Genomic DNA, 7,638 nt, shown 5'->3' with positions numbered 1-7,638 from the left:
CGTCGCCTTCACCATCTCCATCGCCACCACCACCTCCTCGCATGACAGCGGAGGAGGAGGCCGGGCTCATGCATTGCGTCATGGAGGACTCCATGAAGAAGCACGATGAGCGCCAATGGGCGGGCCTCGAGGAGATGATGGCCCTTTGTGCAGCCGGTGACGTCGCCATCCCCGAGCTGGAGATGGTGAGGATGGAGGAGGTGATGGAGGAGGAGCCCGTGGCCGCGTTCCACCCGGGCCTCGTGGGCCAGCAGTGGAGCTGGTCGTGCACGGCTCCGGAGATGGACGACGCCGTCGGGGGGGCGTGAACTGGTGCCCCACGCCGTCGCGGTCATCGGAGCGGGAGGCATCGCCACGGGAGGAGGTGGTGCAGGCACCTCCCGCCTTCCAACTCGCCCCCGTGTACCACGCACTGCCGTTCCACCTCTGGACGCCGCCGGACTACGTCGACCTCGTCAGCGACGACGACGACAACGACAGACACTGAAGACGGCGACGGTCACGACATCGACGGACACGACAGAAGCGCGCGGGCGGCGATTTTATTTTGTTTTTTATGTTAATTATGTCTATTTGAATCGTGGAACTGGGTCGTTTTATGGCCGTGATGGTTAATTTATGTTTTATGGTTGATGTTTGCGTTTTTTTAATTTTTTAACATTTATTTATATATTTTTGAATCACGTTCACCTCAGACATGATTTGGGATGCGGCCGCACGTTAGGCACACCGACAACCGCACGGCCCTATACAAACATGGGCGAATCCATTGTCACCCCCAAAAAGACGAAAATAGGCCAAACCGAACGTCCTCGTGCGCTGTAGTTGGCCTAAATCTGGGTGACAACGAAAGCTGCACCGAAAGAAAAGCGGGAGCTGCTGGCTGCTGCACCATCTCGAAGAGGAGATGGTATCTTGGGGTGCGTGATGTGTGCTGACTGCTGAGCGAACCACTGAACCCTAGTCCCGGGAGACACGGCCGGCCGGATGCGCCAAAGCGGCCAACATGACCATACGCCCACCGCCAAATCGCCCCCGGCGGCACCCTGCCCTCCCCGAGTCTCCACAATCAAAGATTACGTCCATATCATTTTCAGAAGAAAAAAAAGTCCATTCGAGTCGCTCCCGTCCCTTCTTGTCTCTTCTCTCAGATTAACTGACTCCGCGTTGCACCACAGATCCCGTCAGGCCGTCCCTTTTCCTCTCGCCAGTAAGTTACGTAGATCCAACGCTCACAGAAAGGTCCTGCGTAGATCCAAAATGGCGAGCCAAAGGGATAGCGCTTGTGGACTTGGACGCCGGCCAGAAAAAAAGGCAGCGTGGGAACGGCGTCTTCAGATAAGCGACGACCCTGACGCCGCGGCTCGGTCGTGGTCGTCCACGTTAAGCGACCCCGTGGCGGGACCGTAGCAACGCGGAAATCACGGCTTTGACCTCTGGGCGGTGGGCGGCGGAGCCGGAGCCTTGGCGGGGGCGGTGGTGCGCCGTGGGCGGCTGACGGGGACGGAGGCGGCGGTGGATCGTGGGGACGTGGTGGCGGTCGCGCAGAGTTTTTCTCGTAGCGGCAGGCATTTCCTATTTTATTTGGCGCCCTCAGCGCTGGTTACAGGGCATCCCTATTTCCCGCTTTAAGCGAGCACATGGCACGCCTCGCGTCGGGGGACCCCAGATGGGCCTGCCAAGCCGCGCAGGAGGCAAAGCCTGTTTTTAAATTTTATTTATGTTTTTTGCGTTCTCATTTTTTTCAAAATGTTAAGCAAGCATTTGAAAGAATATTGAACAAGTATGTGAAAAATCTTTATCAGGCATTTGAAAAATGTTAAATATGTTTAAAAAATGTTGACCATTTGTTTGAAAAATGTTAATATTGCATTTAGAAAATGCAAATCAAGCATTTTAAAAATGTTAAATGTTCATAGAAAAATGTTGACCATGTATTAATATTTTTTATCTTGTCTTTAGAAAATATTAATCAAGCATTTAATTTTTTTAAGTGTGTATAGGAAAAATATTGACCATCTATTCAAACAATATTAAACTTATATTTGAAAAATGTTAATCAAGCATTTGAAAAATGTTGACTATGTATTAAAAAATAATTAAATTTGTATTCAAAAAATGTTAAATATGTATAATAAAAATGTTTTTGACATATACAAAATATGTAGATTAAAAACCAAAATAAAGAGAGAAAACAAAAAAAAAGGAACAAAATAAACCAAAAAATTATAAATGAAAATAAAACCAAAGAAACAAATGCAATAAAAGAATGAAAAAAAACAGAGAAGGAAAAATAAAAACGAAAACGAAAAAAGCATTGAAAACCAAGAAAGAACAGAAAACCAATGAAAAGAAAGAAGTGTGTATAGGAAATATATTGACCATGTATTCAAACAATGTTAAAATTGTATTTGAGAAATGTTAATCAAGAATTTGAAAATGTGTGCAAAAAATGTTGACTATGTATTAAAAATAAATAAATTTTCATTCGAGAAATGTTAAATGTGTATAAGAAAAATGTTTTTGACGTATACAAATTATGTAGATTAAAAACCAAAATAAACAGAGAAAACAAAAAGGGAACAAAATAAACCCAAAAAATAGAAATGAAAATAAAACCAAAGAAACAAATGCAAAAAAAGAATGGGAAAAAAAGAGAAGGAAAAAGAAAAAAGAAAACGGAAACGGAAACGAAAACGAAAAAAAAGCATTGAAAATCAAGAAAGAACATAAAAACAATGAAAAGAAGGAATGAAAATGTGGAAAAAAAACAGCTCTTTTCCTTCTAGTAGGTTGCGCCCTACATATTGTACACGAACTCGATGTTGGCAGAGTGGCTAATAGAGTTGCAAAGTAACCAGGAGATCCCAGGATCTATCCCTCGCGCGAAACAAACAAAAAGTAAATTTGGGATTTCGTCGGATCATTCGCAAGGTTACCTTGTCAATGGCAACCCAGAGCTTTCTGTCAGAGGTTCTTTTAACGATGTTTTCTCGTAGTGTTCGGCTTCCTAGTATCTAAATTGGCGATGTACATTTTATTCAAAAAAAAAGTCAACTATGTGTGTTTTTTTCTGATAGAACAACCGTTGTAGCTTGTTGGATTACCTCGCACAACTACAACTTTGGATGTCACTCGCTTGAATTCAGAACGAATCAGTGGAGCATATTCCAAAGTGTGTGTACAAACCAAATGTCTAGGGGTAGCGCCAGCAACCTTCTACGTTCAAGAATCAATGCATTCAATCCTTCCCCGAAAATAAAATAGAATAAAAGACTGACTACAAGACACATTATCCTTGAGCCGCTCGTGCCATCTCGTGAGTTGTTCACAGTGATTTATCCGGTATTTACTTGGACCTTAAGGTTACACTTCATTTTTCCACACGTTCGGCCGAGAGCAACTAGTTAACGAGCGCTCCTTCGGGAGCCTCGCAACGATCAGCGTCACTTAGCGCGCTCTCAGCCATTCGTCACGTGTCGCGCTCTGGACGCTTCATTCAGATTTTATTTTTTTATTTTTCCACACGCGTTTTCGGCTTTTTAAACAGTTTTTTTCCTAGTTATTTTTGACATTTTGGTTTTTCCCTGGTCTTTCTTAGCTTTTCGATCAAAAAAAATTTCGAATTTTTTTTGTGCGAAAAAATGCGTTTTCTTTTTTTCCCCTTTCGCAAAAGTCACGGTTTTTCTTCCGCGAGAGGCACGGTTGTGCTTTATCGAGAGTCATGGCCGTGCCTTTCGGAAACAAAAAAAAACGCGTTTTTTCTTTTTTTTTCTTTTGCGAGAGTCACGGTTTTTCTTCCGCGAGAGGCACGGTTGTGCTTTTGCGAGAGTCACGGTCGTGCCTCTCGGAAAGGGAAAAACAAAACGTGTTTTCTATTTTTTTTTCGTGAGAGTCACGGTTTTGCTTCCGCGAGAGGCATGGTTGTGTTTACGCGAAAGTCACGGCCGTGCCTCTCGGAAAAGGAAAAAAATACGCGTTTTCTGTTTTTTTTTCTTTCACGAGAGTCATGGTTTTGCTTCCGCGAGAGGCACGGTTGTGCTTTCAGGAGAGTCACGGCCGTGCCTCTCGAAAACGGAAAAAAAATGCGTTTTCTATTTTTTTTTCCTTCCATGAGAGTCACAGTTTTGCTTCCACGAGAGGCACGGTTGTGATTTCGCGAGAGGCACGGGCGTGCCTCTTTCGGAAAGGGAAAAAAACCGTGCTCCCGGTTCAGTTTTTTCGCCTGGTTTTTTTCATCCGGTTTTTTTCGTGAAAAAAGTTCGTCAAAACCTATCAACATGGGATCTAGTTTTGAAAATCTCGACGCGAGGAATCCAATGATGAAAACGGTTCGAGATTTGGATGCACGGTTTAAGAGATAAAACGTTTTGAATAAACGGATCTACGGAAAAAGAGAAAACTCCCAGGTTGCGACAAGTGGCCCGCTGCATGTGCGCCACTTGTCGCGATCTGGGAAAGTAAAGTGTTCTTTGCAACGAGTACTCCTTAATTAGTGATTTTGCGTTCGGCCACACTGGAGCTATATAATAAAGCGAGAGCCAGATGGGCCAGCCCAATATGGTTATTGTGGGAGTCGTTTCACGGGAAGCTTCTATGACCTATTTTAGTGTTCATCAAAAAATAATTGGTGTGGTGTTTTGTTGTGTTTTCTACGGTTGTTTTCATTGTCTTGTAATTTTCAGTTTTCTATGTTTGTTTATCCTTTTTTGTTTTCCCTTTCATGTTGTGTTTCTATTTTTCTTTGGTTTTCATTTTTTTTCTATGTATCTTTAACGGTCTCCTTCGATTTTTAAATTTACAACTTTTTCCCTTTTCCGAATACAAGTCAACTTTACTAATATATGTTGCACATTTTCCATCTACACGCAAAACCTTTTTTATACACATTGACCATTTTTCAAAAACAAGATTGCAATTTTTCAAATACATGTTTCATACATTTACTTTGAATAAATGTCACATTTTTAAATACATGTTTAACATTTATTTTGCATGGTACATATTGTTTGCAATATTAGATATGTTTTTATTATGTGTTAATTTTTTTAAAAATGAGATTAACTAGTTTTTTGAAATGCATGATTTTGTTAAATGTCACAAACATTTTTCTTATAACGTGTGAACATTTTGTAAATGTTATGTACATGTTTTAGAATGTGATAGATTTTCAAACTTCTACAAACATTTATCACCTTGAATAGTTTTTCCTCAAAAATGTGAAGAACCTTTTTTGAAATGCACGAACAATTTTTTGAAGGGTAAGAAATATTATTGAAGTATTATGAAAATATATTTTTACATTGTATAAATAACTTTTTTGAAAATATCTAAGATTTTTTATGAAACACATGAATATTTTTATAGGCCATAAACGTTTTTGATTGGTGCCAACATTTTTGAATAGTTATGGAACATTATTTCTACACTACATGAACATTTTTAAAATGTTAGATGATCGCTTTTAAAAACTATAATTATAATATCTATATTTTTGTCAAAATACAGAAAAAAATGAAGAAAAGAATAAACTGAAAGAAACTAAATGAACGAACAGACTAACGTTCCTAGGAACTAACAGACCTCAACCTCTACTATCAGGTCGTCCACCAGAACTCCCCACAGAAGGTCTATCCCTCTCGATGGTGAGGGTTTTTTTTCAAGTTATCACTCCTCTGCTGTAGCCTAGCTGTTAAACGGAACTTGATTTGAAATTGGGGAACTTGGTTTGAAATTGGGGAACTCAACGGTGAAAACATTTGTAGTTGCCGCCTAAAAGCTTTTGCCCTGCTAGACTTGAGAGCTAATGCTCCTGGATGTCTGAGCCATGTTGACTTCCCCAGGTTAATCTTCTTTTTTAACAATTTCAAAAATATTACAATGTGCTAGGCCATGTTTACCAGAACGAGGTATCCATTTATGTCAGTTGATAGTTCACTCAGTGCATGCAGAAGGAAGCTGCTTATGTTATTTTGCTATCTGGAGGCATTTTGAAACTTTTTTTTTTGCATCATCCAGGAATGCATCATCCGTGAAAGCTGAGAATGCTAGGAAGGAGATGGCCATGCCGAGTAAGGAGCAACCATCTATGAGGCCTCATGTGCGACGTGAATCGTTGGTCGCGGCTTTCACAAAGCATCTACCAAGATATATATACCCTTGTCTTTTGGTAGTTTTGCAGAGCTCTCCTTTTTGTACAGATGAGAAAATGAGACCCTAGAGTGTATCGGAACTAGGGTAGTGCAATCCTCACGGGTTGTGGGGTGCATGCATGTATATCTTCAGTTGATATCTTCCAGAGGACATCCCGGGCGTGGTGAAGTCTGAGGCCATCATTATTTTTTGTTGTGGAACATGTATCTTCAGTTGATAATCATTATATGGTCGGATAATTTATACAGTGTAGTTATGGATCATCCCTAATTTGGGACTTATTGTGCCAGTTGCTGAATTGCTAGGCTTGGCTGTTGCATGGTTGCTTGTTTGCCAGACTGTTGGAGGAATTATTCAAAGTGATTTCCATTACTGCTTGTTTTGTGTTGACCCAAATGTGAAGTTTACATGCTAAAGACGCTTTTCTTGTTGTGGCAGTGGAGATTGGATTTATTGTGATTTATTTACGTTCTTGTGTATCATGCTTGTAAAATTTCCTGGATAATACGTGAAATAAATCTAAGTTTTCTTGATTAAAATTGAGGCCCATTCTATTCCACCAGCGTGGTAGTGTTTGCCTGTACTTTTCATGGATATAGAGTTTGTGGCATCCTTGTTGGAGAGGTCTCATTTTATTTGGTGATTGCCAGATATTGTTAAAACAAAAAAAAATCCGGATGCTACACCTTTTGAGCTTTTTTATCCATCATAAGCGAAGTGATGGAAACCCAATTCTTCTGGCGTTGACGACGTTGTCGATATAGGATGCTGCGGTGGGCATGCCTGATGTTGCAGGCTGGCCTCAAAGTGTTGGAGAGTTTAGTCATAGTTGCCCTTACCCCCTTGCCCCCGAAAAATAATTAGCACCTTCTCCAAAAATCAGTCTTAGCAAAAAAAAAAGTCTTGGCAAAAAAAGAAAGTAAGGAAAAAAAGAATAGGAGCACCTTTTTAAAAATATAGTCATAGCAAAAAAGAAAGCAAAAGCAACAAATGGCAAACGACTTCATTTTATGAATCCTACATGGATTGGCTAACTGCCACTCATCGACGCACGCTAGCTAGCAAAGGACAAAGCTTCCGTTGCATGGCAATCTTACTAGTTCCTAGTTGTGCTTTTGGCCCCATATCTTTCTACTCGCTCCGGTCTTTTTTACTTTCCATATTAGAATTCTCTGAAGTCAAACTTCACAAAGTTTGACCATATCTATATGAAAAAATATCAACATCTGCCATGCTAAAGTTATACAATATGAAATTTTAAGTCATGGCACATCTATTAATATTGATTTCAGATTGTGAATGTTGATACCTTTTTCTATAAAGATGGTCAAACTTTACGAGGCTTGACTTCAATCAAATCTTATATGCGAACTAAAAAGAACCGAAGGGAATACAAGCTAACTTTATCAGAAGGCCCATGGCCATGCACAAGGCCCATGCACATCGTGTTCCTAAGTAGAAGCAAGCCGCCACACTTGTTTAGTA

This window comes from Triticum aestivum, chromosome 7A, assembly GCF_018294505.1.
Source record: "Triticum aestivum cultivar Chinese Spring chromosome 7A, IWGSC CS RefSeq v2.1, whole genome shotgun sequence".
NCBI lineage: Eukaryota > Viridiplantae > Streptophyta > Magnoliopsida > Poales > Poaceae > Triticum > Triticum aestivum.
Note: the sequence above shows the minus strand (reverse complement) of the source record.